A 23,095-nucleotide genomic window follows, 5' to 3' on the forward strand; every position below is an offset into this window, starting at 1 on the left:
GCTGGGGATATACAATGATGTGAATAATTTCTGTATAGTTTGAAAAATTCATAACACTTAATAGGATACAGCCTTAACTAGAAAGGAGCTGTCTAGCCACACTACCAGTTTTATAGATGGAAGATTTACATCTATTGACTAGAAGAAAATCATGGACATAAATTAACATGTCCACTGATGTCAAGAAGACTGATAGAGCCAAAAAAAAAACAAACAACACTGTAGTTATTTAATTTAAAAAAGGTGCTAGGGTAGTAGAATTATATATTCAACTGGACTATATAATAACAGCTACCATTTAGCACTTCTTACGTCTTAGGCACCTGATATATACTCTGTAATCCTCATTAATATCCTGAAAGCAGATGTTACTAATCCCATTGTATAGAAGCATAAATTGAAACTCAGAACTTAGAAATTAAAGCTCAACTAGTTAGAGAACTAGTCCCAGGACCCTTTATACAAAATCAATACACAGAAATCTGTTGCATTTCTATACACTAACAATGAAAGATCAGAAAGAGAAATTCAAGAAACTATCCCATTTACCATCACATCGAAAAGAATAAAATACCTCGGAATAAAACCTACCTAAGAAGGCAAAAGCCCCATACTTGGAAAACCATAATACACTGATGAAAGAAATCAAAGATGACACAGACGGAGATACACCATGGTCTTAACCTGGACGAATTAATATTGTCAAAATGACTATACTACCCAAGGCAATCTACAGATTCAGTACAATCCCTATCAAATTACCAATGGCATTTTTCACAGAACTAGAACAAAAAAACCTTAAAAATTTGTGTGGCGACACGAAAGACCCTGAATAGCCAAAGCAATCTAGAGAAAGAAAAACAGAGCTGGAGGAATCAGGCACCCTGACTTCAGACTATACTACAAAGCGACAGTCACCAAAACAGTATGGTACTGGCACAAAAACAGAAATATAGATCAATGGTACAAGACAGAAAGCCCAGTAATAAACCCACGCACCTATGGTCAATCGATCTACGACAAAGGAGGCAAGACTATACAATGGAGAAAAGACAGTCTCTTCAATAAGTGGTGCTGGGAAAACTGGACAGCTACATGTAAAAGATTGAAACTAGAACACTCTTTAACACCATATGCAAAAATAAACTCAAAATGGATTAAAGACCTAAATGTAAGACTGGATACTGTAAAACTCTTAGAGGGAAACATAGGCAGAACAGTCTTTGACATAAATTGCACCAAGATGTTTTTCGATCCATTTCCTAGAGTAATGGAAATAACAAAAACAAACAAATGGGCCCTAATTAAAATCAAAAGCTTTTGCACAGCCATAAACAAAATGAAAAGACAACCCACAGAATGAGAGAAAATATTTGAAAACGATGTGACCGACACGGGATTAATTTCCAAAATTTACAAACAGCTCATGAGGCTCAATATCAAAAAACCAAACATTCCAATCGAAAAATGGGTAGAAGACCTAAATACACATTTCTCCAAAGAAGACATACAGATGGCCAAGAGGCACATGAAAAGATGCTCAACATCATTAATTATTAGAGAAATGCAAATCAAAACTACAATGAGGTATCACCTCACACCAGTCAAAATGGCTATCATCAAAAAGTCCACAAACAATAAATGCTGAAGAGGGTGTGGAGAGAAGGGATCCCTCCTACAATGTTGGTGGGAAAGTAAACTGGTGCAGCCACTACGGAGAACAGTGTGGAAGTTCCTTAAAAAACTAAAAATAGAGCTACCATATGACCCTGCAATCCCACTCCTGGGCATATATCCAGAGAAAAACATGGTTCAAAAGGATACAGGCACCCTAATGTTCATTGCAGCACTATTTATAATAGCCAAGACATGGAAGCCACCTAAATGTCCACTGACAGAGGAATGGATAAAGAAGATGTGGAATATATATACAATGTCATATTATTCCACTATTAAAAAGAATGAAACAATGCCATGTGCAGCAACATGGACGGACCTAGAGATTATCATACTAAGTGAAGTAAGTCAGAGAAAGACAAATATGACATCACTTATATGTGGAATCTAAAAAAAAAGATATAAATGAACTTATTTACAAAACAGACTCACATACTTAGAGAACGAACTTATGGTTGGGGGCAGCGGGGATAGATTAGGAGTTTGGGATTGACGTGCACACTGCTATATTTAAAACAGATTAACAACAAGGACCTACTGTATAGCACAGGGAACTCTGCTGAATACTCTGTAATAACCCAGATGGGAAAAGAATTTCAAAAAGAACAGATACATGTATATATATATATATAACTGAATCACTTTGCTGTACACCCAAAACTGACACATTGTTAATCAACTATACTCCAATATAAAATAAAAAATAATACTGAGAGGCAAAGTCTAAATCTGAATCAGAATTCAAGTTAAAAAAAATTATTTAGATGTATTTTCAGTTTATTTGAAAAGTCTACTGCTTTTTAAATTTTTAGCACATACAGTAATAATAGACTTCTGGCTAACTATATGGTAGATTAAATTAGTACAACATTATAGTGATAATAGGATGTTAAGAGCTCCTATTTCAGAGAAACTAAGGTCAAGTGATACCCAAAGTAACAGTTACCATAGATCTAGAATTACTACTTTTCACCAATACTCATTTATTATCTATTTACCGTGCATTCTCCAGACATAGATAAAAAAGGGTGACTACATTTTGAAAACACATGTGAATTGTTCTAAAATTCCTTTGCTAAATTATATAATTAAATATCAGTCAAAACATACTGAAAATATAATGTACTATGACTTCAATGTTTATCTATGTACAGATTTTCTCAATAAAATTTCATAAATAACAGTGATAAGCAACATAAGCTATCATATAGTTTCACTTTGCTGAACTTAATAAAGAACAAGCAAGCTTTAATTTTTCTGTAGATTACTGCAGTTCAATTTAGAATATTAGACAAGTAACTTGTTTCTTCTAAAATGGTGTCTGCTAACATTTCAGAAACCATATGGGAATGGGAAAGAAAGTCTGAAAGCAAGTGATGACATGATTTTTGCTTTAAAAAGTTTTGGGGATATTCCTAGGAGTATAAAAATTTCAAGGGCACGAGCAGCACTTTTTTGAGAACAGATAAATGGGAGCTACTGTTGCAGTGGGAAACTTGCAATCTACAAGCTCTGAATTTGATATGCAATTATGATCAAATAATAGTAATTCTTTTTCTAAAATAATTTGCATAAGATTTAAAAACAAAATCAACGCTGTATTCTCACAAACTTATCTTAAACACTTTATCAAAAGTATTACAAAAATTGTTTTTAACTAAACCACATCACTTCCTTAAAAGAATAAGAACGTGAACAGTCAGCCATTAGAGAGTGTTTTAAAATTGAGTTCTTATGTAAGCAGTTAGTTCTGTATGCAGGAAACAGAACGTGCTGAATACCAGTGCAGATCTGACATCCCTGTCTGAAATTTCAATTTTTCTCATAGTCCCCAAAAAGAGTAATATAAAGATAATTTTTATTTCTGAAATGTAGTGTAAGCCTGAAAAGAATGAGAAACAGTTTTACGGTAGAGAACATGAAAGACTCACACTTTTCTTGCCACTGCAGTGGGTAGCTGAAATGACTCGTTGACTCTATTTGTGGGCTTGAAGGTCTCATTTGGAATAGAAAATTGCTTTTCTCCCTGCAAGCATCATGTGCAGTAGAGTGTTACTTGCTAAGGCGGTTCTAGGTGTGGACTTGCCCCATTTTTCATTCATGTGGGAAAGGAAAACTGAATAAACTCAATACAACTATGATCCCCACACTGAGGAAAACTTGTTACTATGTCCATAAAAAGCCCAAACTATTTTTTCCTAGTTTATTTCTTTATATCTAATCCATAATCTACTCCAAGATTATTGCTTTACATTCATTTAGAAATATACAAGTAGATACATTAAAAAAGTAATTTGCCAAATAAAGCTAAACTGGAAGATACTTTTTAAAATTATAAAAATAATATTTAGTTAAGAAATTTGGAAAACACCAAAAAGTTTAAATTAGAAAAGAAATGCCATCTTACTTTTGTCAGAGAAAACCCAGCAAACACTTCTATACAAATCCTTCATCTTATTTATTTTGGGGATAATACTATAGATGGCTCAGCGTTTTATATGTGAGACATGGTTCATTTGTTGTTCGTTACTTAGCATTTTGAGAAAACGTCCTATATGTCAATAGATAACCTTTTACTACATGATTCTCTGATGGTGGCAAAGTTTTAACTTCGCCAGTCCCTCATTATTGGTCACTCTTTGTTTTTGTTTTTTCACTATTATAAATACCACTGCATAAACCTTTCCAAACAGCTTTGATTATATACTTAAGTTAAATACCTAGAAGGTCAAGGAAAGCCAATGGATAATTTAGGGCTTTTCACACATGGTGTTAAACTGCCTACCCTCCCCTTGGTTCCAGGAAAGCAGGCACATGCATGTCCCTGCATCCACTCCAAACAGAAAACAAATCTGGTCAGCTGTCAAGCGATGATCACTGCCTAGTTCTCTACTGGGGTATTTGTCTTCTCTTGATTTATAAGAATGTTTCAGACATTATTTCAACACTTAGTCCACTGAGGATGTATCTATAAAGCCCTAACTTTAAATCAATTTAAAAATATTTCAAGTCTGATGGTACAGTCTATGATGATCAGAGCCTGTACTGTTGCTCACTTAATACTTCTTTTAGCCATATTATTGTTTGAAGTGTCTGTGAGCTTGAAAATAAAATGACCAGCCATCTATAGTTCTGGTTAAAGATGATATTTTTAACGCAAGCTTTTATTTCAGCTCCCTCTGGAGCCCAGTAAAATGAGAGTAATGACATTTGTTTTAAAAGGCATAAACCTCTAAGAATAAAGATAAGAGAAGTGATTTTTTTGTCAATTATACCACAATAGCGCTGGGGGGGAAAAAGAGAAGAGAGAATACCAGCAATATTTTATATTGGATTGAGTGTCCTGGGGTCTGTTAAGTTACCAGTGGGGAAAGCTAAGAAGCAACCTAATTAGTATGACAGAACTTCCAAAAAGCTCAGAAACTTGGGTTAAAGGTTGGGTCAAAATCAGGAAGATTGGTTCCAAGTCTGTTGAGCATTTACAGCTTTCTTTGTTAGAAATGGGAGGCCAGGTTATGCGGCCAACTTGCCTGACAAAAACAAAATGCTGGATAAAAAATGTTTTGAAAAATCACCTTAAAAGCACTCGTGAACTGACAAAATGATACAGGATTTAGGCTAAAGTCTAAGGAAAAGCACCCCAGCCACTTGTCCTCTGAGAATATTTACAAATTTACGTTTCAAATAAAAGGACAGAAAACCTGCTAGAAAAAATGGACAAAAAACTTACACAGATACTTTATAAGATAGGAATTCCAAAATTTTATCAGCCTTGTTAGTAATCAGGGAAATGTAAATTAGAACCACTATAAAATACCATTTTACATACACACCAGATTGCCAAAAATTAAACATTTAACAATAAGAAGGAACTGAGTTTAAATGGTACATCACTTTTAAAGGCAGTTTGGCATTACCCAGTAAAGATGAAGACAAGAATATCCTATGATCCAACAACTGCACCACCTGACATACACCAAGAAATTAATATTCATCAAGACATTAATGTGCATATACAGTAAAATGTATACCAATGCTGACAGCAGCATTTTTTGTTAATAAACCAAAACGAGAAACTACTCAAATGTTCATAATAATGGAACGGATATATAAACAGTGGTACAATTCTAAACAGCAGTGAACTACAGTTAAATATAGTAACATGGATGAATTATGTAATGTAGAAAGAAAGAAACTAGACACAAAATAATACATGCAATATTATTCTATTCATTAAATTTCAAAAAGATGCAAACTAAGATATTGTTTAAGGGTGTATGTATAGGTAGTAAGGAAAGCAAGAAAATAATTATAAGTATCAGGATAGTGGTTACCTCTAGGGAGGGGGAGCAGAATGGGACTGTAATCTGGGAAGGTCACACCGCAGGCTTCCAGGGTACTGGCAATGTTCTTTTTCTTTTCCTGCATGATACTGACACAAGTGCTAGCTTTATAATTATTCAATAAATTGTATATACGTGTGTTTTGTTTATTCTTATGTATGCTTTGTTCTATAGTAAATTCTTTTTCAAACTCTAAGTAAAATAAATAGGGAAAGGCACAAATAACTTAATCCCTATATTACATCTCCTATTCCAATCCCTGATGATTTCTTTCCTTTTGTTGTCTACATTTTCTCTTTCTGGAACTCTTTGGTCCTCTCATTTTCTCTCCTATTTTCCATTTCTTTGTCTCTTTGCTCTTATTTCTGGGTTAATATCCCTATCCTTCTACTGAGCTTTGCATCTATGCTGTCACCTTTTTAATTTCCAAGAGTTTGCTTTTATTCTCCAAAACGTCTTCCCTTTTTTAAAGCCCCTTACTCTTATTTGATGAATGCAATATTTTTCTTATCTCTGAGCATATAGATGATAGGTTTTTGGAAAGTCCCTTCTCTCTGCATATTTTCTGTTTCCTCCAGGGTGGATTCCTCTGTTATTCTGATCCCAGTTTTTGAAACTAGAAGTTATCATCCTTCCTTTCACCCTATCTATCCCCTCCTAGACAGAAGATTGAAGGCCTTTCTCTGTAAAGAGCAAAATAAAAGGGCTCTGGAATGAAGGATTCCAGACAGAGCTGAGGGCAGAGGTACCTTACAAAAAACAGGAGGATTAAGTGAACTGTTACATACGCAATATCCATGGAATTTTCATATGGTCTGAAGAACAGAGAGGTAAAAAAGACTTGATGAAAAATTAATAGTACTTAAGGGACCTGAGAGACGATATCAGATGGCCTAACACACATGTAAATGAAGTCTCAGAAGTGGAAGACAGTGAGAACGAAGCAGAAAGATATTCAAAGAAATACTGGCTAAAAAGAAATTGGAATAAATCAATACATTTAGTATGGTGACAGAGCACAATATACAAACATCAACCCTCTTTCTATATATTGCAACAAACAATTCAAAAATGAAATTTAAAATTAATGTCACTTATGAGTACAGCAAAACAAATACATATATATACACACAAAACATAGGAATAAATGGGAAAAAAAGGTAAGAGCTCTAAGGGAAAATTAGAAAACATTGTTGAAAGAAACTAAAGAAGATCTAACTAAATGGAAGGATATAAAATGTTAGTTATGTGTCTTCTCACCATATTGATTTATAAACTGAATGCAATACCAATCATAATCTCAGCAGGCTTTTTGTGTGTGTGTAGAAACTGACAAGCTGACTCTCAAAATTTACATGGAAATGCAAAAATTTAGAAGATCCAAACCTTGGTTCTGCCTTCTGGGAGGGTTAAATATTTTGAAAGATGGTATCATTCATTTACCAAGTATTTTTGAGTGCCAGCCATTAAGTATACACAATGAAGGCAGCTCATCTATTAAAAATGAAACAACTTTTCAATCTGTGGGCGTAGGCAAAACTCTTCTTTCAGATGTTTTCTAAGCTCTTGTAGTTTCAAAATATTAACCTATATTACTTGGTTAAGTCAAAAGCCTGAAATATATTAAACAAGTCATTGCTCCAAAGAAAAAAATCAGCAAAAATTGACCGTAGAATGTTAAAGGAAAGCAAATCAAAGGAAAGTTCCTTTTGCCAAAGGCTTGGTTGGATGGGTTGACTCTGAATTATAGTTGTTCTTTAATTTATGAGGTTCTCATTTGAGTACTTTAAAAAATTAAAGGTAAGTGCTCTGATGGCTTATAGTAAAAGGAGGTGCTCTACTTAAGCAAAGTCATTAGAACAATAGTGAGTTTGAACAGAAGAACTGAAAACAGAAGTCAATCACTCAGCAACCAGAATGCCAATCTGTACAAAAGTACAAAGAACTACATCCACCATTGGTCTTTTCAGGGACATCTGTATATACTGTTCACAGCTGCCCTAAGGAACATGCCTTTTCAACGCCAGAAGACAAGTCTTCTAACTGCCAAAACTCTTTTAACAGGACATATGCTTCATATCCTTTAGTATTAATATAGTTATTTTGCTTTACAACCAGAAAGTTGAAAGTGAAAGGACATTAAATACTTAATATAAACCTGCTCTTAAATATTCTTAAAGAATTATTATTCTTTCGTTATTAAAGTAGAATCCTTGGGAAAGAAAAGACCTATTTGAAATAAATTATGACTGAATATAGCATTATTCAATTTACAACAGATAATATACACAAACGCCCTCAATTTTTATTATGAACTGAGCTGAAATGTTCTTACTATGGAACGTTTGGGCTTGACATGACTAGAGTTTTGTGGCAAAGAAAACACAGAGAAGGAAAAGAGGAGAAATGAATGTCTTTCAGCACATCATGTCCTGGCTCACACCCATTTGATGCTTGTCCAGGATGACGTGATTGATGAGTCATAAGCTCTTCTACTGACGCCACGTTCAAAATGACAAATTGGTCACTCAGACCTTCCACAGGAATCCAGGACAGCCACAGTCAAAACAGTATGAATAACAAAGAGGTGCCTTGCAGGTGTTTCACAGAAAAAAAGGCTCTGAAACATGTTCTAACAGAATTTCTTTCCTTTTGGTTACCTCATTTAATCTGTTAATTTGCTAATTTAATCTACAATTAATTATTGTTAATTTTCACTTAATATGTGTTAGGCACTGTGCCAAATGCAGCACAGGAATTATCTTGATTATTTTCATCTTGGTGACATCTTTCAGAATGAGCTCTACTACTATCCTCACTTTAAGAATAAAGAAACAGGGCTTCCCTGGTGGCGCAGTGGTTAAGAATCCTCCTGCCAATGCAGGGGACATGGGTTCGAACCCTGGGCCACGAAGATCCCACGTGCCATGGAGCAACTAAGCCCGTGCGCCACAACTACTGAGCCTGTGCTCTAGAGCCCGCAAGCCACAACTACTGAGCCCACGTGCCACAACTACTGCAGCCTGCACACCTAGAGCCCGTGCTCTGCAACAAGGGAAGCCACCACATGAGAAGCCCTCGCACCGCAACAAAGAGTAGCCCCCACTTGCTGCAACTAGAGAAAACCCGCACGCAGCAACCAAGACCCACCACAGCCAAAAAAAGAAAAAAAGAATAAAGAAACAGGCTCAGAGGGTCAATTGTCCAAGGCCACCAAGGTGGTAGCTCTTTGAGAACTGGAATCTAGATTCTCAGACCTCTTGCTGAGGAGCTTCTTTACTGAGTTCTGTGCTCCTCTGCATTTTGATTACAGATCAATAACATTTACTATGCATACACATTTGAAGAATCAATTTTTAGGAGAAATTGGAAAAGCTGTGACAAAGCGAGAGAGAGGCATGGACATACATACACTACCAAACGTAAGGTAGATAGCTAGTGGGAAGCAGCCGCACAGCACAGGGAGATCAGCTCGGTGCTTTGTGACCACCTGCAGCGGTGGGATAGGGAGGGAGACGCAAGAGGGAAGAGATATGGGAACATATGTATATGCATAACTGATTCACTTTGTTATAAAGCAGAAACTAACACACCATTTTAAAGCAATTATACTCCAATAAATATGTAAAAAAAAAAAAAAAGGCAGTAAGAAAAATGTTAGCAAAACCAAGAGAAGGAGATGCCCCAAAATGTTCTGAGATGGATCCAGAAAGTCCTGAGCAAGGAAGGAAGGCTGACCGAATTCTTAACCAGGAGCTATAGGAGATAGGAAACGTGCTATGTACTTCGGGTCACAATGAGAAGTTAGATAGACACAGATTCTGTTTTCATGAAGCTTCTATAGCCCACTATAAGAGACATGCAAGGAGATGGGCAGTTATAATATTCTGTGGTTCACGCTGCCATGGGAGAATATGGAAGGACCTTTAGGTAGAGAGAGGTGTCGGGGAAGTGTTCCTGGAGGAGATGACATCAATGCTAAAAGCTGGAAAGGTAAGGAGAAGAGGGAGTGAGGTCAAGGGAGAAAAGGTAGCGTGTGCAGAGGTCTTTTGATATAGAGTATGGCTCTTTTGGGAACCTCAAAGTAAAGACAACAGAACAGGACCAAGAAAGATACTAAAGAACAGTAGAAAATACTGTCTAACCAAGGTCCCAAGAGATCTGGAAGCCATGAAGTGCAAACGTTAGATAGCATCTAGGGAAAGGTGGTAAGACAGAAATTTTAGTAACAAATGGTCATAGTGCATTTTCATATTTAGAAAGGCACAGCATTTTAGTGCAAAGCAGATCCCTGTCCCCCCATTCCCAGAAATGGGCAACCAGAGAAATTCCAGATGTCTTACCACCAACTCACTGAGTGACCATCGATAACTCATTTAGCTTCCCTGGAATTCCAAGCTCCCTCTTCTGGGACTCACAGATAAAGCCACTTATCTTGCAGGTGGCAGGAGCTGCACCTGATACTTTTCTCAGGATTCTTTCAGTTCTAATGTCCATGATTCTCTAACTCAGACATATAATGGCAAACAACCAGAGATGAACAGCAACAATTAACACTATCTTCGTGAGAACCAGTAATAGCAGGTGTGTATTAAGGACCAAGCAATGTGAGTGAACTTGACATTCCTTACCTTAATCAATCTTCACCGCTGCCACATGAGGTAGGTACTATTACTATCCCCAAACAGACAAGGAAAATGCAAACTCAGAGAAGTTACCTGTCCAAGGTCATGTAACTAGCAATTAGTGGAGCCAGGTTTCTCTTCTAGGCATTCCAGCTACACAGAGTCCATGCCCTTAACTAGCAGCACGTGCTCTATGCTGCCTCTCTTTTATGCACTGTTAGTAGCAATAGTCCCAGTACTGTCATCCTGTGTATATTGATAATACATAACCTTTTCAAAGTATTTTCACATTAGCAATTTGTCTTATTTTCATAATATTCTTGGAAGGTAGACAGTATTCTTATCCCTATTTAGAGATGAGGTAACTGAAGCTCTGCAAGGTCCTGAGGGATTTAGTGATGGCACTAGGACTAAAGTCCAGGTTTTATGATCTCCATTTCTGTGCTCTTCCAAATACAGCAAGTAATATAGATTTAAAAAGCCAACATTATAGAGAGAGAAATTGCATATGTTCTCACTCAACTGTTTGTGGTTAATTAATTTATAAAAGGACAGTTAATAAAAAGCATTTACTTTTATAAATCAATTTTAGGCCAGCATTTTTTCTGAATTACAGTTTTATTAATTATGTTCCCGTAAGGTATAACATGGAGCAGTCTTTAAGTTACTTTACTGTGATACAGTACTTAGCATTTAAATATTACATTATTACTGTATCTAGTTTGGGGAATCCAGACTTTAAAAGGACTAGGATAAATTAGACACGAAAGAGAGAAAAACAGACTCCCAACAGTCTTCCACTACTTATCATCATTGTATAAAAGTTTGCTTTTCTCTAACATGAAGTCACTTCTTAAACTCTACTTCAGTGTATCCTGTTAGCACACAAGTCAACCAAACAGAGCCATAGCAAAATAACAGCAATGATACAATTGAGTAATTACTATGTACTAAACACTGGTCTAAGTATTTTATAAATATTAGCTCTTTCTAACCCTTAGAAAAACCTTACCTTATTCAATCCTCACTACAACCATATGAGGTAGATACTATTATTATCCCCAAATAGCCAGGGAAAATGCACTCAGAGAAGTTACCTGCCCAAGGTCATATAACTAGCAACTAGTGGCGTCAAATTTCTCATCTTGCACATGCATTATTATTAGCCCCATGTTATGGATGAAGAAATTTAGGCTCAGAAAGGTTAGGTAATTTTCCCAAAGAAAGCGACACAACTAGCAAATATCTGTATCTGGATCCCAGATGAGGTAGACCACTCCAGATGCCACTCTCTTAACCACTATGCTGAACATACAATGTTATACCGTTAATAAAGGGCAGATTATTGAGAGGCATACATTGCATGCTGTCAGAATCCTAAATCTAGGTTATCAAAGTAAGTTACTGAAAAGCTAGAGACAACTGGCAAGCGACTGAGCTGATATCCGCTTGGTTAAATGAGCAGTGGCTGTGGTCAGCCAAGGGGCTATGTCAGGGTCACTGTTTCACTGTTTCCTTTTTTCCCCCTTCCTCACAACAAACTTAAAATTTCGGGCATTTGCCATTTGCAGTATGGCACAGTCTCCTAATTTGTTCCCACCTAGGTCCCACCCACAGACCTCAAATCTTCAATCCATACAGAGTGGTCTCCCGAAGAAAAGATGAGACAGGATGGAAGAGGAAAACAGGTCTCTATCCAGCTACTTAAAAAGTCAGCATCAGTTTATGATTTTTCCATTTACTATGCCATCAATACATTAAAATAATTTGACAAAAGGCCTAGGGCCTTGAACAATATATAGGAAACTGGATTTTTGTGTTTCTATAATAAAATTATAGATCTAGAAAATTTAAATTTCCCAAATTTGGATACTCTCAGGATACAAGGAAAAGACTGCCACCAAAATAACTTTCAAAAAAAAAAAAAAAAAATAACTTTCAGATCCCAGGAGTGGTCAAAATGAAGCATTCTTAAAAGATGTTAATAAAGTATAGCAGCAAAACTGAAATGGCCAGAAACTTCAAAACTTAATTATACTTTTAAAAACTAAAAACGTAGCAAGCAGTTTTTAAATTTAGGGAGAAAAAATTAGAATCAGAAAATCAAGTAAGATTCTTTTATAATTAAAGGTTGCTTGGCAGAAACACAGTACATGTTACAAAGGTTACTGAAAACTGGTTTCTAATGTTACCAAAGCAGCAGTAAGTGGGTGACCTTGTATGTGCTCAGTGTCTTATGATTTACAATACAGGCTTCAGTAAGTAGCACTGTAAAAGACATCCCTTTTCAGAGGAGAAGCTCCTCTTAATAAGAAGTCCCCCCTCCATCTTTTCCTGATGCTTAGATGTAACAGTATATAAAATGTGTATTTGATACAGAAAATGCCAAATATACACATATCCATAAATATAAAAATCTTTTGCAATTATCTTTAACTGCAATTTATTCTAATTGTCTTTTATTAAAGTGGTAAGAAAGTAGAGACTAAAATTCAAAATATTCTCATCTGTTACAAAAGGGAATAAAACCTGTAACATTTTTATAAATTGCAGTCACTACCATTTGTAAGAAATGAAACTGGAATTAGTACTGGCATTTCCCCCTTACTTCTATTAAAAAACAAAGAGAAGGGCTTCCCTGGTGGCGCAGTGGTTGAGAGTCCGCCTGCCGATGCAGGGGACGCGGGTTTGTGCCCCGGACAGGGAAGATCCCACATGCCGCGGAGCGGCTGGGCCCATGAGCCATGGCTGCTGAGCCTGCACGTCCGGAGCCTGTGCTCCGCAACGGGAGAGACCACAACAGTGAGAGGCCCGCGAACCACCCCCCACCCCCCCAAAAAAAAACAAAGAGAAAAAAATCTGCACACGAAAACTTGTAACTTAAGCCAGTGCCACTAGCTCTGTGCCCCAAATCTTATGTTAATTATTTTTACAGGGTTATCACACTGTTAAAGAATTAAAGGCCACCTTCTTCTCTTGTAAATTCCACTTAAATTACATGACATTTCTGATATCTGTCATAGACACGAGAGGGCATACACAATGACTTTTTGGGAAACCCGTTTTACTATGCATAGAAATGGAGATTGCCAAGAGCTTAATTAGGTAGGAACTTTTGGTACCCACGAACTTCAGCTCAAAAAAGCCACCACCTCTCCCTAGTCAAGAATGTGCAATCGCACTCCCATGGTAGCAACTTAGACCAAACTGTACACGGAGGAATATCATTTGGTGAAATGACATCGATACTTTCAGGCAGGTAAAAGCTCTATCAACTATATGCCACTAAAATGCAGCTTTTCGGGCTTCCCTGGTGACACAGTGGTTAAGAATCTGCCTGCCAAGGCAGGGGACATGGGTTCCAGCCCCGGTCCGGGAAAATCCCACATGCTGTGGAGCAATGAAGCCCGTGTGCCACAACTACTGAGCCTGCGCTCTAGAGCCCACAAGCCACAACAACTGAGCCCACAAGCCACAACTATTGAAGCCCACACACCTAGCGCCCATGCTCTGCAACAAAGAGAAGCCACCGCAATGAGAAGGCTGTGCACCGCAACAAAGAGTAGCCCCCGCTCGCCGCAACTAGAGAAAGCCTGCGTGCAGCAACGAAGACCCAACGCAGCCAAAAATAAATAAATTTATTTTTTAAAAATGCAGCTTTTATGCAATCCCTCAAAAGACAATAGCTTTGCTTTGTAGAAGATAGAGGCCAAGTTTGTTCAGTTAGCAAATACAGCTCTCCACTGCCTGTGCCCAGTCTGCCTTTCCAGGTGGAGCTCTTGCTCCTTTAAGTACACACTCCAGTGTCAGTTTTCAAACTCTGTCCTCTGACCATATTACCTGAATTCCTGTCCATTTGTGTCTTTTTGGTCTGAGGCCCAGACCCTCAAAATACAGGTAGCCTGATAGAGTTACCCTGCACACGATTCTTTAGTATTCATCTCAAATCTCAGGACCTCCGTGAAGGTTTAAAATTTTTTCCAGCTCAAAAGTTATGATGATAGATATCTGTTGATTTTGCCTCACATCGTCAACTCACCTTTCGTATAGCATACTTTGGGACTTCAATTATAAGATATGAAACGTGACTTCTGATAAAACTACTGAAAATGCCCACTGAAACTATAAGCTACAACATTGACTAAAAATCAGGGAAGGTTCTAAGGTAGTGTAAAACTACTTTTAAAAACTGATTTAATGATCAGATAAACTGGTATAGGTGATTCTCAGTATTTGCAGCTTCCGTATTTGCAAGTTCGCCTACTTGCTGAAATTTATTTTTAACTCCAAAATCAATTGCTCACAGTGCTTTCCTGGCCTTTTGTGGATGAGCACAGAATGGTGAAAAATTTGAGTTGCTTAATGCACGTGTTCCCAGCTGATGTCAAACAAAATGACACTATGAAACACTATGTTTCAGATCTCATACTGTAAACAAGTGTCCTTTTTGTGGTATATTTAATGCCATGTTTTTGCATTTTTGTGTTTTTGCTGGTGACTTCCCTGTTTAAAATGAACTGTTTAGTATTCCTAAGCACAAGAAGGTTGTGATGTACCTTAAGAGGAGTGATATAGTATCAGAAAAGCTTTGATCAGGCCTGATTTACAGTGCTATTGGCCATGAGTTCAATGTAAATGAATCAGTGATACTTACTAAATAAGGCAGCTTTAAATAGGAACACACATGAAACAAGGTTACATACTGATAGGTTGGCAAAAATATTGTGAACAAAGGATCATAGAAACCTAACCCTGTATTTGTCCTGGTAGTATCTGGCTCTCAGTATTTGCTAATTCGATGTTCATTGAGAGTACTCTGGAACGTAACTAGAGAGAATAATGAGAACAGACTATATATATCCATATGATGAATATCATACACCCACTGAAAAGAATGATTAGATGAAGGGTCAGCAGTTTTTTTCTGTAAAGGGCTAGACAGTAAATATTATACGCTCTGTGGACCGTGTGTCACGTACTCTTTGTTTACTTGTTTGCTTTTACAATCCTTTAAATATGTAAAAACCATTCTTGGCTCATGGCTTTTGAAGGGCCAGGTTTGGCTTGTGGGCTGTACGCCTGCCAAGCCCTGATGTCGATCTAGATGCATTATCCATACCCATCCATTATCCTTATCATTATGCATATCCATCCATCTATCCATAAATATGTTCATGCATTTATCCACTGAATCACTCCTTCATTCAACACAGTATTATATGAATATACTTTTTTGTCAGATTAATTGCTTTTCCTTTTTAAAAAAATTTAAGGGCTCAATTTAAAGTCTGTATATGAATATAGAAGGAGAATGGGTTTTACTATACTGTAAATATTTTTCCACAAATACTCCTTGGATTGGCAGAGGAAAACATCCAAATAATTACTTTTCTCTCCATGCATGCCATCCTAGTGAAATTTTATACAAATTCCTAATTATTGCTGAGTAACGTGTGGTAAAAACTGAAATAAGGAACGGGTGGAGGGTAGAAGCTTCTTACACTCAGAAGAATTCTTCTCTTCTTATCCCTCCCAAGTCCCTGAGGAAGGATGGAGAGTCAAAGATGATCATACTGTCTTTTTTTGGTGGTGCTGGTTAAAAAATGTTAGCACAATTTTCCTTAGCTGCACTGCTTTACAAAACACCCAAGCTTCCCCGCTGACACCATTTTCCTTACGACACTGTCTGACGATGGCTACTCCTCCTCTCACAGCTTCAGTCTGAGATTAAAGGCCAAGAAGAGGAATTAGAAATCTCTTCCTTCCCTCTACCACTGCTGTTACTCTCTTTACCATGACTCAGTAATCCCTTATGTGCGAGAGCTGTACGTGGAATAGGCTTATCTTTCCATCCCCTAATCGTCCTTGCTAGTATTTATCATTTTAGAGGACTTTACTCCTTCTTCTAGGTCTACTTTGGAGCTTGGATATCTTTCCATTCTGTCACCTACCACTACCCATCGTTTGATGATTCTGCCCACACCCAGGCCTCAGTTTTTTGCTTCAGTTACACTGGTCTAAAACACAGTATTTCCTAAAACAAATTCAACTCTTCTACCTCTTATCCTGCTCCTTTCCTACATCTTTCATAGTCTTGTTTCCTTGCCTTTCAACTTCCTCTCTCTTCCTGCTCACTTTTTCACATTTATTTTTTGCATAAATATTTTGAATATTTATTTAATATTTATTGAGCACCCATCATGTACCAGGCACTGGGTATATCACAGTGAAAAAGACAGACACAGTCCTCTACTCTCACAGAACTTTTAGACTAATGGGAGACAGAGATAAGTAAACAGGTAGCTGTAATACAATGGGATACATGCTAGGATAGAGAAAATGCCTGGTACTAAGGAGGGACATCTCACCCAGATGTGGGGGATCAGGAGCGGGCTTGCTTGAGGATGTGAGTTTTAGCTGGCTTTTGGCTACCCACGAGGAGGAGCTGGCTAGCCAGGTGGAAAGGATATTGGGTTAGAGGTGGGGTGATATATACACAACAGCATTATGCAAAGGCACAGAGGCAAGAAAGAGGGAAATAATAGTTTGGAAAAGTTACACAATAAAAAGCTTATTGCCAGATCCTAAAAATCCTTGAAATCACGGTGAACTGTTAGACTGTCCTGAAGCAATGAAGACCGTAAGGCATTAGAAACAGGGGAGTGATCTGATCATTATCTGTATGTTTGAATGCTCTAGCTGCAGGACAGAGTATAAGATCAAAGAAGGAGGCAAAAGGAAGCATGGCTTGGAATAAGTTGATGAATTATTTTGGACATGTTGAGCTTGAGAGGGCTATAACTCATCCAAGAGAAGACAGTCAGTAGGTAGTTGGAAGTAAGTGTCAGGAGGTTGAGGGAATGCATCTGAGCTGGAGACACAGAAAATACAGGTGTCCACTGCATGTGGACAGCTTGTAGCCAAAGCAACAGAAGAGATAAGATTATTCAGGAAGAGGGAGAAAGTGAGAAGAAGGCCTAGTTCAGAGCTCTGAGCAACTCTCAAAGGAAGAGGAACTTGCAAAGAGGAGGCCAGAGAGGTAGACGGAGGAAAACTAGAAAGAGTACTAGGTTACAAAAACCATAGGAAGAAGCCTTTACAAACAGGATCCTGGTATCTAGCACAGGGCTGGTACACAGTAGGTTCCTGGAAAGTGTCCACTGGATTTAAGAACAAGAAGGTAATTGGTAACTTTGGAAAGATGTCAATAGTGTAGACAAAAACCAGTGATTCTCCAAGGTCAATCGGTTGCCTCATCATATCTTCCAAGTGACTCTCACGTCTGTCCATGTATTTCCTTCTCCACTGCCACCACTCCAGTTCATGCTTTTACTCCTGCTTGCCTGATCTTTGTTAATGGCTCATATAACCACCTTTCTGTATGGTCTCTCTTCTGCAGCTCTCCCTTCCTCAAATAAAACAAAGCAATAAATATATAACTAATCCTACAGGTGACTGCCAGAGTAATTTTTTTAAGATACAGCTTAGAGCAAATCAATCCTGGGTCAAAAACATAATGGTTCTCTACCGCCTTCAGAATAAAATCCGAACTCCTTAGAGTGACACTGAAAGACTTCCATTATTTTGTACCAATCTGTGTCCAGTCATTTTGCCCACACTCTTAACAGCCCACACCCCACACACTTGACTTCGTAAAAAATGATCTTAAAATTTTTTTAAACATTTTTAAAAAGTCAAGATTTTCATTATAAGCACGTAGGTGAGAGTAATTTTTTCTTTTATTAAAAAAAAGGGGGATGGATGGGTCCGGGGCTGTATTTACCTCACCACCATGAACAAAAACATCTGACAGAGCAGAATCGTCATATAACTCAGATACTCCCTGTTGTGTTATGGCATGAAACATATCGCTTAAAGAGGGGAAATGGTGTTTTCTTTTATTATTTTATTTTTTGGAAATGATGTTTTAAACACTTAGAAATGAATTTTATAAATACTAAACTGTTTGTAGAAAATATTTCCATCCTCTTATCAGTTCACTCGTTCTACTACATTCTCAGCTAAGTAAAATGACAAGAAATAATGGCTTTCTTTTTAAAGGTTTTCCCCCTACCAATCTTGCAGAAGCTGTCCAATGGTTTGTAATTGGAAGACAGTAGTTTGTACATACTGCACTAGACCAGCAAGTGTCATGGCTTCATAACTTTCCAGTTATACCACATGCTTATTAGGAAATAATAATATGGGTCAAAAACCATTTAAGACTTTCAGACCAATTTTACTCCAAACAGATCAGAGAGGCCTGGGACACATCTAAAGAGGTATTAAAGATGACCTAACAGGTCAAGTGGGTTTTGTTATGTAATTTTAGGCATAGCTGAATCCCTCACAACATTCCCATTCCCTTAATTTTGGGTGTTTTTTTTGTGGCTTTCTAAGATCTTGCACAATGACACATGTGGGTAAACACACACTTGATGCAGTGCAGTGATGATAAAAATGCTTAGCAAAATGTTGCCCTTTTATAATTTATGCTGCTTGCCTTGGTACTACATTACGTGGTGAATGAAATAAATGATATACAAATAAAATGCATATATATGTTCACATATATATAGATATATAAGTGAAATGATCCTAGACTAGGATCAATCAGAAGATTACTGTGCACTTTATAAATCCTATATCCCAAACAAATAATATTTATGAAAAACTTTTTCTTACTGAGATTGGTACAGCAAAAATTTATTATTGTGAACTTAAAATTTCACTTAATAGCATGAATTGATTATCATGGACATATCTTCTTGGTTTATAGAAGAATGCCATGAAGTCTGTTCCCCTTCTGTAATTGTAATTTATCATGTTCTCAATTAGAGGAAAAACATTTTCATTCATATTGCTGAAAATCTCAACATCTTCTATAACTTGTCCTTTTTTACATGCCGGGTTAATTTTTCAGTCACAAAATATTGTTAGTATCTAAATATGACAGAATACTCCTATAATGGCCACAGCTATCATGTTACCAGCAATTCTCAGAAGAAATATTTGAAGCATTTAGAAGGCTTTATCAGTATATAAATAACCAATCCTGAGCCCCCAAATTCAAATTTATTAAATCTGCTATTTTCTCGACAGCCCGAGAATTTCCCAGGGGATTCTAATTTGGTGATTAGCTACTTTTTACTCATCACAGTCTTTGCACCAGTTAGAAGTGACAGAACATATAATTTATATGTTACATTCTTGGGGCACACAATCAAAATAATTTGTTTGGTGCCCCTGTCATTACTAAATTCTAGTTTAATTCAAATTAAGATAAATGTCCCGACTTCACTTTTTTTTGTAAACTGCCATGGATACTTTTTAGAGATAACGGCCAATTTCTTAGTATTGTTTACATCATCAAATATCCTAATTTTTAGCCCATTATTACAATTCAAAATAAGTAAAGCATTATTGTATGAAATGGCAAATGCTAATCCCAGTTCTGACCTGCTTTTTTTATTTTTCAAGAGGAAAGGAGTTTCACATTATTTGAGTTCCGTAAACTTTGGTAACAACAGAGATGTTCAAACCTAACCCTTCTAGATTTTATTCTTTCTGAAATGTTGACAGAACCATAGGGCTTATTTATTAACTCGAGTTTCATGAATGAGCTTTAGCTAGTTCCAAGAATTTCCTCATTGGTAAAATGATAAGCCACTGTATGTATCTGTGTCTCGTGAAGTTTTTCTTTGGGAGCAGGTCAGTTACTTTCATCAGATTCTCAAGAGGGTTTATGGCCCAAGAAAACTTAAAAATACTGATTCAGGGAGAATTGAAACATTCACTAAAGTACACTGTATGCTCTAAAAAAATTACTTTCATATTTTAACAATGAAAGGACATGCTATCTAAAATCAAATGTCCTTCTGTTTACAGCGTGCAGTTATATTAGTTTTAAATGCATTGAAAGAACAGACAGGAATTTAAGTGATCTTAGAAAGGGAAAAATATGCCACCTCAATAAATGTCTCTTCACCAAAGAAAACTAACTGACTTGTTTTAATAATCAGGTATTACGCCATGCAGTTAAATCCTACCTGAAAGACTTTCAGGTTTGAAAGAGGTTTTAAAGTATTTAAGGGTGAAAGATACAAACTAACGTACTACTTTATTCTTAAGTGATAATGTAAGATTTTACTGTCAAAAGACACATATTTTTCTTAGATATAATGCTCTAATTTTTTTCTTACCATCTTTACTGGAATATAATTGCTTTACAATGTTGTGTTAGTTTCTGCAATATAACAAAGTGAATCAGCTATATGTATACATATATCCCCATATCCCCTCCCTCTTGCGTCTCTCTCCCAACCCTCCCTATCCCACCCCTCTAGGTGGTCACAAAGCACCGAGCTGATCTCCCTGTGCAATGCAGCTGCTTCCCACTAGCTATCTATTTTGCACCTGGTAGTATATATATGTCAGTGCTACTCTCCCACTTCGTCCCAGCTTACCCTTACCCCTGCGCATGTCCTCAAGTCCATTCTCTAGGTCTACGTCTTTATTCCTGTCCTGCCCCTAGGTTCATCAGAACCTTTTTTTTTTTTTAGATTCCATATATATGTGTTAGCATATGGTATTTGTTTCTCTGACTTACTTCACTACGCATGACAGACTCTAGGTCCATCCACCTCACTACATATAACTCAGTTTCATTTCTTTTTATGGCTGAGTAATATTCCATTGTATATATGTGCCACATCTTTTTTATCCATTCATCTGTCAACGGACACCTAGGTTGCTTCCATGTCCTGGCTATTGTAAACAGTGCTGCAATGAACACTGTGGTACGTGACTCTTTTTGAATTATGGTTTTCTCAGGGTATATGCCCAGTAGTGGGATTGCTGGGTCATACGGTAGTTCTATTTTTAGTTTTTTAAGGAACCCCCATAGTGTTTACAGTGGCTGTATCAATTTACATTCCGAACAACAGTGCAAGAGGGTTCCCTTTTCTCCACACCGTCTCCAGCATTTACTGTTTGTAGACTTTTTGATGATGGCCATGTTGACTGGTGTGAGGTGGTACCTCATTATAGGTTTTTTTTTTTTTTTTTTTTGGCAGTATGTGGGCTTCTCACTGTTGTGGCCTTTCCCGTTGTGGAGCACAGGCTCCGGACGCGCAGGCTCAGTGGCCATGGCTCATGGGCCTAACGGCTCCGCAGCATGTGGGATCTTCCCGGACTGGGGCATGAACCCGTGTCCCCTGCATCGGCAGGCGGACTCTCAACCACTGTGCCACCAGAGAAGCCCTTTTTTTTTTTTTTGCGGTACACGGGCCTCTCACTGTTGTGGTCTCTCCCGTTGTGGTGCACAGGCTCCGGATGCACAGGCTCAGCGGCCATGGCTCACGGGCCCAGCTGCTCCGCAGCATGTGGGATCCTCCTGGACCGGGGCACGAAACGATGTCCCCTGCATTGGCAGGCAGACTCTCAACCACTGCGCCACCAGGGAAGCCCCTCATTATAGTTTTGATTTGCATTTCTCTAATGATTAGTGATGTTGAGCATCCTTTTATGTGTTTGTGAAAATCTGTACATATTCTTGGGAGAAATGTCTATTTATATCTTCTGCCCATTTTTGGATTGGGTTGTTTGCTTTTTTGATATTGAGCTCCATGAGCTGCTTGTATATTTTGGAGATTAATCCTTTGTCAGTTGCTTCATTTGCAGATATTTTCTCCCCTTCTCAGGGTTGTCTTTTGATCTTTTTTATGGTTTCCTTTGCTGTGTAAAAAGCTTTGAAGTTTCATTAGGTCCCATTTCTTTATTGTTCTTTTTATTTCCATTTCTCTAGGAGGTGGGTTAAAAAGGATCTTGCTGTGATTTATGTCAAAGAGTGTTCTGCGAATGTTTTCTTCTAAGAGTTCTATGGTGTCTGGCCTTACATTTAGGTCTTTAATCCATTTTGAGTTTATTTTTGTGTTTGGTGGTAGGGAGTGTTCTAATTTCATTCTTTTACATGTAGTTGTCCGGTTTTCCCAACACCACTTACTGAAGAGGCTGTCTTTTCTCCACTGTATATTCTTGCCTCCTTTATCAAAGATTAGGTGGCCATATGTGTGTGGGTTTCTCTCTGGGCTTTCTATCCTGTTTCATTGATCTTTATTTCTGTTTTTGTGCCAGTACCATACTGTCTTGATTACTGTAGCTTTGTAGTATAGTTTGAAGTCAGGGAGCCTGATTCCTCCAGCCCCGTTTTTGTTTCTCAAGATTGCTTTGGCTATTCGGGGTCTTTTGTGTTTCCATACAAATTGTGAGATTTTTTGTTCTAGTTCTGTGAAAAATGCCATTTGTAGTTTGATAGGGATTGCACTGAATCTGTAGATTGCTTTGGGTAGTATGGTCATTTTCACAATGTTGATTCTTACAATCCAATAACATAGTAAATCTCTCTATCTGTTTCTATCATCTTTAATTTCTTTCATCAGTGTCTTATAG

The 23,095-nt window shown here is 37.4% G+C and overlaps 1 protein-coding gene across 17 annotated transcripts in view; it reads right to left on the reverse strand.

Annotated features, from left to right (window-relative positions):
* Positions 1-23,095, reverse strand: part of NR3C1 (nuclear receptor subfamily 3 group C member 1) — an 807,313-nt gene that overhangs the window by 47,493 nt on the left and 736,725 nt on the right. The window lies entirely within an intron of this gene.

Source organism: Stenella coeruleoalba, assembly GCF_951394435.1.
Source record: "Stenella coeruleoalba genome assembly, chromosome: 3".
Classification (NCBI taxonomy): domain Eukaryota; kingdom Metazoa; phylum Chordata; class Mammalia; order Artiodactyla; family Delphinidae; genus Stenella; species Stenella coeruleoalba.